General features: G+C 37.8%; 2 long non-coding RNA genes across 3 annotated transcripts; one reads left to right on the top strand and one right to left on the bottom strand.

The window, feature by feature from the left end:
• Nucleotides 1-2781: 2781 nt before the first annotated feature.
• LOC127838373 (uncharacterized) lies at nt 2782-5063 on the bottom strand. Its single transcript, XR_008029792.1, has 3 exons — nt 4764-5063; nt 3341-3550; nt 2782-2904 (listed from the first exon to the last, which is right to left on the bottom strand). It is a non-coding gene; the product is annotated as an uncharacterized LOC127838373 (long non-coding RNA).
• A 1334-nt stretch (nt 5064-6397) lies between these two features.
• On the top strand, nt 6398-10672 carry LOC127838950 (uncharacterized). Of its 2 annotated transcripts, none has more exons than XR_008030084.1 (3): nt 6398-6532; nt 7468-7677; nt 10384-10672. It is a non-coding gene; the product is annotated as an uncharacterized LOC127838950 (long non-coding RNA). The 2 variants fall into 2 exon arrangements; XR_008030083.1 differs by having other exon boundaries at nt 6422-6532; nt 6794-7677.
• The last annotated feature ends 7593 nt before the right edge of the window (nt 10673-18265 follow it).

Consider the following 18265-nt stretch of genomic DNA (forward strand, 5'->3'; position numbering starts at 1 on the left):
TTACCATTCCGCTTAGCGATCCTTCCAAGTTCTGGGGGTCATCGAAGTCAGCAGGAGAGGACGTCCGGGTCGAGGGACGATGTTAAGCGTTTTATAACAGAGCCGCTCGAGGAAGTTCCCATATCTGACCCTGCCTCAGACGATGTATGAAACTACTATCCACCCAAGGACACTTACCATTGCGCTTGGCTGATTCTTCGGAGTCTTCAATAAAATCTTCTGCGAGTGACTCTCGCCCCGATCTCGACGTGCACACTCCAGCTACTGACCGAGACCGAGCTCTGTTAAACTAATGAAGACTGTATCATTCATAGAGTTACCTGGATTTTTTCGACAATCGCCAGTTTCTTTTACATTTTCAACTTTAATGGCCAGCTGACAAATTGTATTGCCATTGGCGATTTTGTCGATCGGAATCGCTAAAATATAATATCCTAACTTTGAAATAGAGTTAGAAAAATACGCTTTAAATAATTAAATTAAGCAAAAAGATTTAAATTGTTGTTGTTGCTTTTGTCACTTGTTTTTCGCATGTTCACCGCTTGAATTTTTTGTTATTGATTTCACGTGTATTCAAACCACACGTTGATGTTCGTAAATAAAATTATACTACTTGAGATCACATCGTTTGTGTCCTCACTTTGCTTATAATGAGTTTATTTTTTTTCACCATCGAAATGTATGGTATTTAAATATTTGGTTAACATGCAGTTATCTTTTGACACATTCAAATCATTTTTTTCTAGCCGCGTCATGCGTAAATGGGTTTTATGGCGCGTTGGCTAGTGTAGCTATAGCCCTGTCTGCGCAGTTGCGCAGTCTGGTCAGGAGCTGCGCTGTCTGCTTTAAATCACGAAAGGTTTCGTGGTCTCATTAGGTATCCCTTTACCTACTGCGAGATGCGCAGGCTGGACCATAGCTACGCTAGCCGCATAGACCCATCTTCGCATGACGCGGGTCTATAAAATATATCTTTGATCCTTATAAATGGAACATCTAAGCCCAATACTTTTTTTTTATAGAAAATTGAAGTCAAACTGTGTTATTTATAGCAAACGGGCAAATTTCGGTTGCATTTCCGTCTTTAAAGAATGATTTCCATACCGACTGAAGAGTATGGCAAACATGTGTGGTTAGATAATGAAACGATTTCCGTCGTGTCATGACGCTATATTTTTTCGGTAGTGATTGTTTCCTCATCTTGAAAGCAATACTGTGTTATCAACTTTTATCGATAATTTTGTCTTCCCCGGACGATTTAATACCGAGACAAAATGCGAAGTATTATCTAAACATTTATCACACACTATAATATCGCAAATGATCAAACCAAACAGTTTTGTTGTTTTTTATTGAGCTCTAGCGAAAATCGATACACTATTTCCGATTGTCACGAATTTTCCCAATGAACTGCGTTTTACTTATCATTATGGAACAATAATAACATGGAATTCATATGAATATTAAATAGTTTAACCAGGTTTTCCGAAGGAAAAAACTGGTTATTAGATAATTGGGCGAATGGCGGCGGGCGGGCGGGCTGGCGGAACGAGCTTGTCCGGGCCATAAGTATGTCGTTCATTGTGAGATTTTAAAATAATTTGGCATATTTGTTCACCATCATTGGACAGTGTGTCGCGCGAAAGAATTACGTCTCCAAGATCAAGGTCACACTTTGAGTTCAAAGGTCAAAAATGGCCATAAATGATCTTGTCCGGGTCAAAACTATGTCATTCGTTGTGAGATTTTTACTCGATACATTTGTTAACAATCATTGGAAGGTGTGTCATGCGAAATAATTACGTCGATATTTCCAAGTTAAAGGTCGCCACAACTAAAATAGATTGAATTTGACACAAGTGGATAACTAGGAACACTCAGTAACAATGCACATTTTGAATTGTCTCCCTGTATCAGACTTTTTTTTCAAATTGAAATCAAGGTCGCCACGACTAAAAATAGATTGAAAGTGACACAAAGTGGGTAATAAGGAACACTCAGTAACAATGCACATTTTTAATTGTCCCCCTTTATCAGACTTTTTTCCAAATTGAAAACCTGGTTTTGAGACAATTGTGTCTCTTGTCTATTAATATTTTTTGCGTTATGATCTGATAAAGAATCGGATATTATTAAGGTTAACTAAAAGCCTCATCTGCGCACGTGTATTTGTGAATGTCCAAGTTCATTCAGAAGTCCTGCTGCCAGAGTTCCCAGCCATATCAGACCCCCCCTCCCCCCGCTGTACTACCAGAAACCAGTCAAGCGCTATCAACAAGGTTACGCAAAAGACACATGGTAGTGTATTGCACTCTCGACATCCCATTGTTGATCAGCAGTCGTTTTATTTTCCCTGATATATTTATAGCCTTGGATTTGGAATGAACTGTGCTGCGCAAAAAATACCACTTGACTGACGTAGCACGTAATCATTCATAAACTTACTCTTCCGCGACACGTATAACTAAAATGTGTTTTTTGACTTTCCAAATATACGATCCATTCAAATTATTTCATTTAACAAGATATTCATAGTATGTGTCGATTTGTAAATGATAGTAGTTCAAGAACTGTCACAGCGCCGCGAATTATTTCTCGGCGCGGATCCGGCGGTTATCAGGTTTTTGGTCATTAGCAAAACTGGATTGCAAAACTTGCTCTAAACCTTAGTTGTTCGCAAGCAAACAACTAAAAATACAGAGCTGTGAACAACATATTTTGCAGCCTATATTTTGCGGAACGTTTTTTTTATTTAGCATAATTGATCAACATAAGTAAATATATTGATTGATATTTTATTCCAACGATAAAACTCGGTCACTTGCTAACTAAATCTGAATCTGAATAATCCGATGTCTAACTAGCGTTCTGGTGGCCTTTCTTCATTTCCATGCGCATGATCCACTGAAAAATATTCAGAACAGGTATAAACTAACGCATGCACGGAAACATCTCTACAGCCGATTGTAAATATGTGAGGTACCATAACTCAGCATTTTGCAGTCGATTAGATAGAGTACCGAAATTGAACAAGGTACTGTAGCATCACACATGTTTGGCAAATCTAGTAACGATCGGCCAAAAACTGCTTTAAAGATTTCCGTTTTTTACATGTCACAATAATAATTACTTGAAGGTAAAGCAAGCGTTCCGATGTCCCACGAAACTACAAGAATTGTAGTTTTTCATTTCCTTATTTTCGCTTATAAAGATTATTGCAACGTTAGTGCATGTTTCGTGCTAGATGTGACACACATTTTTAAATAAAAACGTGTGTTGAGTTGACGTAATGCACAGAAGTGCGTTACCATAATTTGTAGATTTGTAGTTATACTTCTACCTTTATACAAAATCAAACAGCTACTCATCCATTCCTATAGGAATCACGTCGGTCCTGAGCCATGAAGCTGATTCTGTTATCTGGCAAACAGCGTCATATCTTTGTGCGGAGAATATTTTTTTACCATCGCCTTCCGACCCACCGCCGCCAATGCCGCCGAATCCACCGCCCGTGGATCCTTCGGTTCCACCGGTTTCACCGTTACCCATTCTACATAGGAAGAAACAAATATGCACGTGTATGTTCAGAAGCATTTACAGGTACACAAAGGCTATAGATGCAATGCTTTGTCCTTTCAAATGCAAAACAAAGTTTTCGGTAAGACGTTTCAAGATTCGGTGTATGCTTCAAGATGCCGTTTTAACTTCTAAACGGCGTATGTGAACATACATAAAAGGATATAAATTATACGTCGACACAAAAGTTCTTAAAGTCACGAATGCTCTGCAGTAAGTACAAACATAGCTTTTTGGTCTAGAGACCACATTCATGACGGAAGATTAAAGCGCCCACAGCGAGTTGAAGCCGGGAAAAGTGCCCATTATGACCTTTGAAATTTAGTAGTGACCTTGCCTTTCGGTCTAAAGATCTCCTGTCGGGCACATGCAGTTCCCACAAGGTAATTGATGCATACATTTGTGCCAGGTAATTTAATATACCTCCAACATGTACATATTATGGACTAGTACAATAATTTACAATAAAAAGTGTTATGTCTTTCTGCAAAAAAACACAATACTGTGACATTCTGGCATTATGGGAATTGCACCTTTTTTTAAGTAATTAAATACGGTTTTTAAATTAGACCCTGAAAATATATGGCTTGAAACATGTAGGAAGTATAAAGTTATACAGGTCCTGTTTTGTTAACCTACGTTGCTACATATTAATTTAACGTTTGCAGACAACTGCCTTGAACTTAAATGTTTAAATGACCTGCATTTTACAGCAGGGGCAATGCAAAAAAAAAACGTAAAAAGTTACAAAATCAATACCTCCAAGAAACGACTTCACTAACGTAATTGCTACATACATTGAAACTAAACCTTGTTATTAAAAATACGTAACGAAAAGAAAATAATAGTGAATTACTATAGCATTAAACACATTCTTTTACACCTAGTAACAAAAACACATCTATATATGTGAGCCGTGCTATGCAAGAAAGGGATTTAATGCATGTGCGTAAAGTGTCGTCCCAGATTAGCCTGTGCAGTCCGCACAGGCTAATCAGGGACGACACTTTCCTCTTTTATGATATTTTCCGTTTCAAGAAAATCTCTTCTTAGAAAAAAATTAAGTTTAGGCGGAAAGTGTCGTCCCAGATTAGCCTGTGCGGACTGCACAGGTTTATCTGGGACGACACTTGACGCACATGCATCAAACCCACTTTTCACAGAGCATGGCCTATTTATATATATACCTCGCGTAAATAAGATATTCCGTTGATCGATAACACTTATCCCAAGACCGGACAGTCTGTTATCTTTCTTCGTTTAGAAGTCAAACATTAACTCGAAAGCGTTTATGAGATCGTCGAAAATTAGAAAATGATTCTGATTTTCCAGTATTTCGAAACTGAAAACACCCTATATGTTTATTTGTGTTCAAGATAAGCGATACAGGTATGCACCACAGGCAGTCGTGTAGACACAGCGGCTCATATGCCAAGTCAAAATAATTCGACTTGATCTACTGTTACTGTATATCGACCTCATATTTATATGAGTACTCATAGGCCATACAAAAATACTCTGAGTCTGACTTACACACAGATAAGCGGTCTTCGTCATCTGGGGAAAACCGCTCTGAAATGTCGGGGGTGGTTTTGCAACTCGTAAACTACGCAGGACTTAACTTACGCCTAGCCTATACGATTGACACTTGCAGCAGACGTTTAACTTACAATTGAGCTCGTTTTCGCATAATTATTGTCATTAATGCGCTACTCGGAGTCGATTGTATGTGTTTGAATCGGCTTTCAAACTCGAATCCATTGTTAATTGATCCTAAACAAAAGGCAGTCGAATATCAATAGTGCATTTTCAGAAAAATCGTCTCTTCATTAATTTGAAACGTCTTTAATGCATATAGAAGTTCGTATGAGCTATATGTCGAACCCTAAGAAGAAAAACAACAATTATCTAACATTTAACTTGAGTAGTGAAAAAGAAAAGAAACAAAGCAATGTTATTTTAAATTAATCAAGTAACGTACATGTATACAATTTTTTATTTATCGCAAAATAGATACGCTTACAACGGATAGCCTAAAATTCTTATTAATATGCTATTTTTATCTCACGTTTTCTGAAAATGAAGATGTTCACTAAAAGGTTTAGGAACCAATTCATAATCCCCTTCTACCTACATTCATCTCTTATTATGGTTAAAAAATATGTATTTAGTATTGTCTGAAATACGCGCTCACACAACATCAAGTCGCCTGTGCAGTTAGCGCCAGACTTGTCATAGCAAATGTACAATGTGTAGACAGTCATTAATTAATCATGTTGTTGCATTGTTTATTATGATCTGTCATGCAAATACTATCGTAAATTTATTGACACCTACTATTTTTCTTTTTCATGCATGACTTGCACCTATGCGTGTGGTCGGATTATCAAAATGTATTCTCAATTTTACAACTTTTCAACTTCCTCATAACTATTCGGTTATGCATGAAATTATTTAGAGTCTCAACAAGGCTTCAAAAACTATATCCGAAGCAAGCAAGAAATTATGCTTTTTATTTGTGCTAACTGTAAATGAAAATACAAATGACAACGTACGTTGGGGAAAACAAACTTAATAGAATTTTCGTTTCTATATGGTCTATATGTTAGTTCGCGGCTGAGTTTGATAGCATCTCGGACATCAAACACACTATTTGTATATGGTTATATTCTTTGTCTTTCTCTACATCCGATTTTATTCCAGAAAATGATTCATATACGCAAAGAAAAACTTCCAAATATATACATGCAGGCCTATGTGATAATTTTTAGAAAAAAGGTGCTTTGTGGTTTCTTTACCAAGGTTTTTAAATAGTACTACTTAATATGTACTTGGGAAACGGAAACTGAAAGTCGGAATTCTGGTTTCCCAAGCAATGAAATTCAAAACAAACACAAACTGCGAGTGTTTCATGTGCGTATCACAACAATGTTGGTGGATATACATAAATAACATAGTAAGCTGAGCTAGCTTTATCTTATCTCATTAATTATTTATTACATTATTATATGTGTTTTTTTTCAGTTTTATTGTAAGATGTGTTTGAATATCACTAGAACAGTTGAATGGGGCAGTGTTTTGAAACAGTATAATTAACCTTATTAACATCTTTATTTCATGAATCAATTTAATTAAAAAAAATAAGTTTACCTTCAAAAGACTTCCCTAATTCAACATATAATTTAAATCCGTAAATCATCTAATGACATTTGTTCAGGTTATGGCATAAACCAAGGGGGAAAATCCACCTTGGAAAACTGCTAACAGTGATCATTTCGGTCTCCCGTTGCTACCCATATATCGATCGCAAATATCGACTTCAATGATTTAGCTTGTCATTTTTTAAAGATAAATGAAACATAGTTTGATGCGTAAATCGAATGAAAAGCTCGGAAATAAATACGCATTTGTACATGAAGCGGATGTCGATTTGTATACCTGCATTTTGATGTGTACATTTCTCGAATTGCTTTAATATTCCTTTTCTTCACTGTTCTCCATTTTTGTTCCTATCTATTATAAAAAAAAACTCAGTATACGTCAAGTACATATTTAAAACATTCACGTTACATGGCAGTCCAATATACGCAGTGGTTGGCTTCTCACCTAAGCGTCCAATTCTGTATATTTTGTTGGTGGTCACCATACTAAACATGTGGCGTTTCTTGTGAGAACAATGCTCCCCTCGCATTTAAAGCATTAACACATCAATACCAGAAGCTGGAAATTCACGTTATAATTCAAAAATTTTCCCGACGTTCGTGAATCGTTCGATAATTACGTAGACATTATGTGATAAAATTCGGGTCATTATATAATGAACCGTCACTAGCGAAAAGATTTGTTCAAGAAAAATCGCACATACGTTCATACTCTACCGTTTCACATTAGACATGGGAAATGGCGGTAACGGAGGGAGCGGTGGTGGTGGCGGCGGGGGTGGAGGAGGATTTTTCGGCGGCGGAAAAGGAGGCGACGCTGGCAAGAAAGGCGGCGGTGGAGGAGGAGGTGGTGGCGGTCCCTTTGGAGGCAAAGGGGGCAAGGGAGCTTCCGGTCGCTCAATACAACAGTGGTCGGCGGTGTATACGTATACTTATTTGGGTATGACGGTTAGCGTACTAAACCTATATTGAGATTGGCGGATGAACGGATGGATGTGTGGACGGTCGGAAAGATGGGTTCATAGGACGGGATGGGATCGGACGAAGGGTCGGAGAGGGAGGGTTGGATGCTTTGGTATGAAATGGGAGGTTGTAATGTGATGTGATAGGAGGATAAGATGAGTATGAAAGTATGGGATAGGAGGATGGGGTGAGAGGATTGTATGGGATAGGAGAATTGAATGAGAGGAATGTATGTGATAGGAGGCTGGGATGAGAGGAATGTATGGGATAGGAGGATGCGATGGGAGGAGTATATGGAATAGGCGGATGGGATGAGAGGAATGTATGAGTTAGGAGGATGGGATGAGAGGAATGTATGGAATATGAGGATGGAATGAGAGGAATGTATGGGATAGGATGATGGGATGAGAGGAATGTATGGAATATGAGGAAGGGATGAGAGGAATGCATGGGATATGAGGATGGGATGAGAGGCATGTATGGGATAGGCGGATTGGATGAGAGTAATATATGGGGTAGGATGATGGGGGAGAGGAATGTATAGGATAGGAGGATGGGATGAGAGGAATGTATGGGCTATTAGGATGGGATAGGAGGAATATATGGAATAGGCGGATGAGATGTGATGAATGTATGGGATAGGAGGATGGGATGAGAGGAATGTATGGAATATGAGGATGGGATGAGAGGAATATATGGGATAGGATGATGGGATGACAGGAATCTATGGAATATGAGGATGGGATGAGAGGAAAGTATGGGATATGAGGACGGGATGAGAGGAATGTATGGGATAGGCGGATGGGCTGAGAGGCATATATGGGATAGGAGGATGGGATGAGAGGAATGTATAGGATAGGAGGATGGGATGAGAGAAATGTATGGGATAGGAGGATGGGATGAGAGGAATGTATGGGATAGGAGGATGGAACGGGAGGAATGTATGTGATAGGAGGATGGGATGAGAGGAATGTATGGGATAGGAGGATGGGATGAGAGTAATGTTTGGACTAGGAGGATAGGATGGGAGGAATGTATGGGATATGATGATAGGATGAGAGGAATGTATGGAATATGAGGATGGGATGAGAGGAATGTATCAGATATGAGGATGAGATGAGAGGAATGTATGGGATAGGCGAATGGGATGAGAGAAATATATATGAGATAGGAGGATGAGATGAGAGAAATGTATAGAATAGGAGGATGGGGTGAGAGGAATGTATGTGATAGGAGGCTGGGATGAGAGGAATGTATGGGATAGGAGGATGCGATGAGAGGAATATACATGGAATAGGCGGATGGGATGAGAGGAATGTATGGGATAGGAGGATGGGATGAGAGGAATGTATGGAATATGAGGATGGGATGAGAGGAATGTATGAGATAGAATGATGGGATTATGGAAATGTATGGAATATGAGGATGGGATGAGAAGAATTTATGGGATATGAGGATGGGATGAAAGGAATGTATGGGATAGGCAGATGGGATGAGAGGAATATATGGGATAGGAGGATGGAATGAGAGGAGTGTATAGGATAGGAGGATGGGATGAAAGGAATGTATGGGATAGGAGGATGGGATGAGAGGAATGTATGGGATAGGAGGATGGGATGGGAGGAATGTATGAGATAGGAGGATGGGATGAGAGGAGTGTATGGGATAAGAGGATGGGATGAGAGGAATGTATGGAATAGGAGGATGGCATGGGAGAAATGTATGGGATAGAAGGATGGGATGAGAGGAATACATGGGATAGGAGGATGGGATTAGAGGAATGTATGGAATAGGAGGATGGGATGGGAGGAATGTATGGAATAAGAGGATGGGTTGAGAGGAATGTACAGGATAGGAGGATGGGATGAGAGGAATATATGGGATAGGAGGATTGGATTAGAGGAATGTTTGAGAAAGGAGGAGGGGATGAGAGGAATGTAAATGGGATAGGAGGATGGGATGAGAGGAATGTATGGAATAGGAGGATGGGATGAGAGGAATATATGGAATAGGAGGAGGGGAGGAGAGGAATATATGGGATAGGAGGGTTGGATGAGATGAATATATGGGATAGGAGGGTGGGATGAGAGGAATGTATGAGATAGGAGGAGGGGATGAGAGTAATGTATGGGATAGGAGGATGCGATGAGAGGGTAGAATGGGATAGGAGAAATGGGATTAGAGTATGACATGGGAGCATAGGATGGCCGGATGGCATGGGATCAGGGGATGTGATTGGAAGATGGGAGCGTGTGATAGCATTGGATGGGATGGGATCAGTTGATGTCTGAACACATTGATTTATGAGAAAATATTTATACCATATGGTTACAAAAAAACTTTTATACATGCACTTATGAGAATGAACAAGTCACAAGCCTACAAATTGGCAACTCTAAGATATTTTAATGAGAACAAGTCATTATGTCATTTACACAAAAACTTATGTTTTGCAACAAAAACAAGTTATGTTTCAAGTCTTAAGGGAACATTTTCACAATTTGATAAATTGACAAAATTAAATAAAAATGTTTAAGATTTTCAAATTTGAAAATGACAAACTTCAAACATTCTAAAATCTGTGAAAGGCCCTTTCAAAGCTATGTGTTAAAGTATATTCTTCGTCAATTCTTTGATGATATGTTTTTGTTGATTTTTTTAAATTTTCTTTTCCTTTTTTCAGACATTGCAAACCACAGATGATGAAAATCAAAATTGATACCTGAAATGTGTGCTGTAGTAAAACATGTGCATAAACTTTATTATTTGTTAATGTCTTCATCAAACAATAACATATTACAAGAGGGCCAAGTTTGTCATAGTTCGATCATCTGAGAGGAGTTGGTTCATTCAATCTTTGTCAAAAATATGACCTAGTGATCAAGTGTTTGAGCTAGATGAGTCAGATACGATTATTACTTCGATTTGCATCAAGAAATTCATTCTCTTAAAATAATCAAGTATTAGGTGAACAGGCTGTGTTTGTGAACCACTATGTACCCCATATATTTTACCTTTGACCTTGAAGGATGACCTGGACCTTTTACCTGTCAAAATGTGCAGCTCCGTGAGATACACATGCATGCCAAATATCAAGTTGCTATCTTCAATATTGCAAAAACGATGGTCAACGTTAACGTTTGACGCAAACCAACCAACAAATTTGACCGTGAAGGATGACCTTAATCTTTCAATACTCAAAATTTACAGCTCAATGAGATACACATGCATGCACAATATCAAGTTGCTATCTTCAATATTGCGAAATTTATGGCCAGTTTTAAAGTTTGACGCAAACGCACAATTGTATATTACCAACCAGCAAACAAACAGACAGGGACAGATGGAAAAAAGAAAGTGAAAGGCATCAATCTCGTAATGTCTCTATCTACATGCTGCCTTTTGACAGGCTTATTAAATGTAACACACCAAGAAAGGGTTTGTACACATCTTATGTAATCACAAAAAGGAGATAAGTTAAGAACACAACATGAAAACCGATCAAATTACACATTTTTATTGAAGAAAATTGACAACTTTTAAATAACAAACTTATTGAATTAAACATTATGGGCACTTGAGTGTTTACAAGTTTTTTTTAATAAGATTTGGACCTCGTGACCAAGAGTTTGGCCCCACATGACCCAATGTCAAACTTTGCCTAGAATTAATCAAGAAAAACATCCTGGTCAAGTATCATCATTATTGGACCAAAATTATGGCCTCTAGTGTGTTTACAAGGTTTTTGTAAAATTAGACCCCATGACCTAGATTTTTTTGTCCCCACATTACCAAACGTCAAACTCGACCTAGAGATATTGTCCAGACAAACATCCTGGTCAAGTTTCATCATTATTGAACCAAAACTCTGGCGTATGGAGTGTTTATGAGGTTCTTGTTAGATTTGACCTGGTGACCTTATTTTGACCCCTCATGACCAAACATCAAACTTTGCTTACAAAATTTAATATTATGACCAAGATTCATAAAATCTGAACGAAAATTGTGACCTCTAAATTGTTTACAACAATTTTGTATAATATAATGAAAATTTTGACAATCTAAGGGCAATAATTGTGGCATTTATTATGCGATTTTGCTCATTATCAAACTTGACTAAGATCTCGTGACAATATTTCTTCTCAGCAACTTTAATAACGAATGCTTGAGAGATGTGAATGCTAGAGTTTTTACAAACCCAATGTGGACGGACGGACAAAGACGGATCATAAAACCTCACCTGAGCAATCAGGTGAGCTTAAAAGTGTGGTGTTTTAACCGATCTGAGCCATTTTCCAACTTGTCCAAGATATCAATAAATGAATGTCTTAACTAAGTTTCAGCATGATTAGGCAAAAAGGTGACTTCTAGAGTGTTTACAAGGTTTCTTTATAGTCATCTAAGGAAAACTGCCCTCCCCCTTGCGGCCATGTGTTTTGACCGATCGGGGACCATTTTCGAACTCATCTGAGATATAAATAAAACCAATGTTTTCACAAAGTTTCATGATGATTGGGCAAAACAAATGTGACTTCTAGAGTGTTCACAAGCCTGTTTTACTATTTAAATATAAATGTCACCCCCCTGGCAGGTATGTTTTTCAACGGACCTAAACTATTTTCGAACCAAACTCTTGTAGCTATGAAACAAATGTTCTGACCAAATTTCATGAAAATTTGGCCAAAAATGTGACTTCTATAGTGTTCACATGTTTTCACTATATGCATATAGAGAAAACTGCCCCGCCCACTGGCGGCCATGTTTTTTTCACCGATCTGGGCCATTTTTAAACTAGTCTGCGATATCAATAAAACCAATGTTTTGATCAAGTTTCGTGATGATTTGGCAAAAAATGAGACTTCTTGACTGTTCACAAGCCTTTTTTACTATATAAATACAAGGAAAACTGCCCCGCCCCCCCCCCCCCCCGCCCTTGCAGCTATGTTTTTCAACGGACCGGAATCATTTTCGAACTTAACTCACGTATCTAAAAACAACAAATGTTCTGACCAAATTTCATGAATTTTGGACCAAACATGTGGCTTCTAGAGCGTTTACATGTTTTCACTATATTCATATAGAGAGAACTGCCCTGCTTCCTTGTGGCCACGTTTTTCACCGTTCTGGACCATTTTCAAACACGTCTGAGATATCAATAAAACCAATGTTTTCACCAAGTTTCATGAGGATTGGGCAAACATTGTGACTTCTAGAGTGTTCATAAGGTTTCTCTTTAGCCAAATGAGGAAAACTGCCCCGCCCACTGGAGGCAATGTTTTTCAATGGACAGGAACCACTTAAGAACTCAATCAACATATCATTAAGACAAACATTTTGACAAAGTTACGTGAAGATTGGGCATGAAATGTGACTTCTTCAGTGTTTACAAGGTTTTTCTTTTTTTTAGTGACCTAGTTTTGACCCAGCATGACCCAGTTTCGAACTCCATTGAGGTATAATTGGGACAATGCTTCTGACCAAGTTTTATGAAGACCGGGCAAGAAATGTGGCCTCTAGAGTGTTTACACACCCAAAGTCGATGGATGGACGACGGACGGAAGACGGACAAAGACCACACCTATAAGCTCACCTGAGCAATCAGGTGAGCTAAATAAAAGTGTACCAATCAAACTCATGTGACTCCTACATACTCCTGCTTTAAATTAACCCTTTACCACCTAGAGACGTATTTTTATGCATGTGTAGTCCCTCAGCAAATTAAATTTATTTAAAGACCTTCATAACTAGTTTCAAGTTTTAAAAGCTTCATTCTCAACTCGCAGGCTGTTCAGGTTTTATGCTGTTTGCACATAGCCATTTTCACTTTGCTTCTTAGTGGGAAAGGGTTAACAAAGAATAAGTTACTTATTCATCCAAAATAACACAAAATATGTTAATTCCAAAATGTTGATAACATGCCATCAAAACATATTCTGGTATTTTAATTAAAAAGATACAGCTTTGTAGCAAATATGACTCATCATACCGAACACTTAGTTGTCAAGGGAACAGCATCCATGTCCATTATGAATTTCAAGGGCAAATAACTCAGCAAGATGTGAATCACTGCACATGAATGTAAAGTCTTTCACATCACACCTAATGGTAAACACATTTTTTTTTTTTTTATTGCTTAAAATATGTGGACTTAGTTTTCTCCATAAACTTCAAATATGTAATGCTTCTGTCATAAAAATGGCTAAGTATAAGGACACACAACTCGGGGAACATGTGGATCACTGGGCACATAAAAAAAGTATTGCACAAACACTTCATGGTGATGACATATTTCTTGTTTAAATTTTTCAGATTGAGAAATGTTTAAGTAGTGGTGATGACATTGTTAAGTATCAAATCAAACACTTCAGGAATGTGGAAGTAGTTTGGTCCACTAAGATATAACATTTTAAAGCTTACTGACATACAAACTGACAAACCAAGCAAATCCTATCAAACTTTATGGGGTTCAATTAAATTAACATTATTTTTAACAAAAAACGTTTTAATATTTATTGGAAAATTTACAACAAAAGTCAATTTTATTTATATTTTCTCTCTGATAGGCGTTTCTTTTTTTATTTAATTATTATTAATTTAATTTTTAGCAGTCACATAAACAAAAAAGCAATGTAATACGGAATTTTAACACCCATTATTGCTGCTTCTTCCTGTATTTGCGCGATGATTATCTGAAATATTAACTTAATGACGCTATATTCTTAAATCTTTTTCTATAAAGAAGGAATGTAGATGACACTTGTTTGTAGTTTCATTTTATCGTTCGTCAAAAAGTTGTAACTCTGTTGCACTGGTATCTTCAATACCATTGAGTAATTAAATTGAATGCGTTTTAATTCCCCTTTATTATTGTTTGATTTGAGTTACAATGCTATGACGTTAAATTTTATTTACACTTAAATGTATTATGAATATTGCTGGGCCAAGTGTGAGGTTGAATGCTCTATAACCGGTTTAAACCCCAAATGCTTTGCATCGACCGTTCCAAAGCGGTGACCCCAGCTTTATTCATATTTTGTGTTTATGTTGGTTTGTATTGTGCTGTATTGTGCTGTTTTATACTGTTTGGGCAATCGGTCACTTGCCTTAAATAAAGGACCAACTAATTGTTTTTAATGAGTATTCAATACTGCTCCAGCAGCAGGAGTTTCACTTCTTTATATTATCATCCTGAAACCATTTTTCTAAGTTGATTCACCGTGACCTTGACAGCCATTGTATGAATACGTTTTTTGGCACTGTGACCTTGACCTTTGACCTAGTGACCTGATAATCAATAGGGGTCATCTGCGAGTCATGATCAATATACATATGAAGTTTCATGAACCTAGGCATACGCGTTCTTGAGTAATCATCCGGAAACCATTTTACTATTTCAGGTCATCATGACCTTGACCTTTGACCTAGTGACCTGAAATTCAATAGGGGACATCTGCAAGTCATGATCATTGTACCTATGTTGTTTCATGATCCTTAGCATAAGTGTTCTTGAGTTATCATCCAGAAACCATTTTACTATTTCGGGTCACAGTGACCTTGACCTTTGACTTAATGACCTGAAAATCAATAGGGGTCATCTTCGAGTCATGATCAATGTACCTATGAAGTTTCATGATCCTAGCCATAAGCTTTCTTGAGTTATCATCTGGAAACCATTATACTATTTCGGGTCACCATGACCTTGACCTTTGACCTAGTGACCTGAAAATCAATAAGGGTCATCTACGAGTCATGATCAATGTACCTATGAAGTTTCATGATCCTAGACCTAAGCGTTCTTGAGTTATCATCCGGAAATCATTTTTCCGGTCATCGTGACCTTGACCTTTGACCTGGTGACCTGAAAATCAATAGGGTTTATCTGCAAGTCATGATCAATGTTTCTATGAAATTTCATGATCATAGGCAAAAGCGTTTTTGAGTTATCATCCGGAAACCATTTTACTGCTTTGGGTCACCGTGACCTTGACCTTTGACCTAGTGACCTGAAACTCAATAGGGGTCATTTGCAAGTCATGATCAATGTATCTATGAAGTTTCCTGATCCTAGGCATAAGCGTTCTAGAGTTATCATCCGGAAACCATTTTACTTTTTCGGGTCATCGTGACCTTGACCTTTGACCTAGTGACCTGAAAATCAATAGGGTCATCTGCAGTGATCAATGTACCTATGAAGTTTCATGATCCTTGGCATAAGCGCTCTTGAGTCATCATCTGGTGGACGGACGGACCGACATGAGCAAAACAATATACCCCCTCTTCTTCGAAAGGGGGGGGGGAATAATGAGAAAACTGCCCCACTCCCAGCAGCCATGTTTTTCAACTGACCGGAACCATTTTTGAACTCAACTCTCGTATCAAGGAAACAAATGTTATGAGCAAATATAAATGAAAAGTGGGCTAAAAATGTGACCTCTACTGTGTTCACATGTTTTCACTATATGCATAAAGAGAAAATTGCCCCGCCCACTGGCGGCCATGATTTTTCACCGATCCCGACCATTTTCAAACTCATGGGAGATATCAATAAAACCAATATATTGACCAACTTTCATGATGATTGGGCAAAAATTGTGACTTCTAGAGTGTTTACAAGGTTTCTCTATAACCAAATAGGGAAAACTGCCACTATATACATATAGAGAAAAATGCCCCGCCCACTGGCAGCCATGTTTTTTCACCGATCTCGATCATTTTCGAACTCGTCCGAGACATCAATTGAACCAATGTTTTTACCAACATTCATGATGATTGGGCAAAAATTGTGAATTTAAAGTGTTCACAAGGTTTCTCTATAGCGAAATAAGGAAAACTGCCCTGCCCACTGGCGGCCATGTTTTTCAACGGATCGGAACCCTTTTTGAACTCAACCAAGATATCATTGAGACAAACATTTTGACAAAGTAACATGAAGATTGGGAATGAAATGTGACTTCTTCAGTGTTTACAAGGTTTTTCTTTTTTTTACCTAGTGACCTAGTTTTTGACCCGGCATAGCCCAGTTTCGAACTCGGGCGAGAATTCATTGGGACAAAGCTTCTGACCAAGTTTCATGAAGATGGGACAAGAAATGTGGCCTCTAGAGTGTTTACGAGCAAATGTTGCTATGTGTTGCTAAAACTACCCAATTTGATTCAATTTTTAAAAAAATCATTCAAACATGTGCATCCTCAACGACACCTTTTCAAGTCCTAAAAAATAACTGCTTCTGTATAAAACAATGTTATGCCCAGAGGCATAATTAATCTTTGTAAAAGACTACTACAAAATACAATATACTCAATATAAAACCTGTGACCGGAGACTTGTGCGGTCTCAGAGAAGATATATTGCTAATAGTTGGTCTTCAGAAAATTAATCACAATCTCATTGAATGTTTATGTTGAAAAAGTGACATTACTTTTATTATTTTTAATGTAAGGTGATAAATATTACACATGAACAACTTGACAGTTTCAAAAACAAGTTTGAATGTTATATGATTATGTTATATGACACATTTGACACATTTGTGTGTACCAATGGACAGACAGCCATGGTGATTACCAACTGACTACCTAACGGGGGAGGCGGGGGAATAGCTAGCATAGGACTGGGCTATAAGCAAACAAATACAAATTATAACTCAACAGATCATCTCAAGACCTGACCAGTGTCTGCGACACACCATGGAAACTGTTTTGGTATATCTGTCTAACCCTGCCTTTCACCTTAGCTGACCTTTGTAAGCGACCAATCAATATAAAATTTTCCCCCGGAAGCCCTGAAGTTTTTCGAAGTAGAAAACGTGCAATCTACAAATCGTTTTCACATTTAAATTAATACGTTATTACATCCACTGTCTATTTTTTTGGGAGTATATGGTATGAAAAGGGAAACTACTGTTCGTTAAGCAACGATTTTAACTGCGTAATCAGTAGAGCTGTAACGATTCACTATCATTCGATTCGATTTCGATACCAAATGGTCCGATTCAATTATTTTTTATTCGATTCAAATTAAACTATTTGCAGCTTATTTTGCAAACTATTTTATGTTTGGTTTGTCCAGGGAATGAATTACTATGTTTGGTATTTGTTAGTAACTTATTAATTAATTATAATAATTTAATTATAATTGTTTTATTAATAAAATTTAAAAACGCACATTGTTTTATAAGAAACAAATTTATTGAACAAAACTCCTTGTTGAGTTATTCTTAAATAACATAAAATGCACATTCTATCACATGCGTTTAACAGAAAAACAAAACAAAAACAAACATGTAAGTATATAAACAACTTCCAGTTGACTTCTACATCTACATCGTACGTCGCTGCCGTCAAACTTGACAATTATGCGAAGGGTGGTGAGGAGATAAAGTAAGAATGGGAAAATAGTAAAGTGAGACGTGTTTGATAGTTAAAAGTCAGAAGGACAGTACAGATGCGTCCTCAGCTACGTTTCAACCCTCTGCCTCATGCCTCTCCGGCTACGGTGGCCGCGGAGAGGATTGAACCTCAACCGGCACCGCCATGGGGGGTCATTGGGGTTTACTTTGTAGCTGG

The sequence above is a fragment of the Dreissena polymorpha genome, chromosome 7 (genome assembly GCF_020536995.1).
Source record: "Dreissena polymorpha isolate Duluth1 chromosome 7, UMN_Dpol_1.0, whole genome shotgun sequence".
NCBI classification, from domain to species: domain Eukaryota; kingdom Metazoa; phylum Mollusca; class Bivalvia; order Myida; family Dreissenidae; genus Dreissena; species Dreissena polymorpha.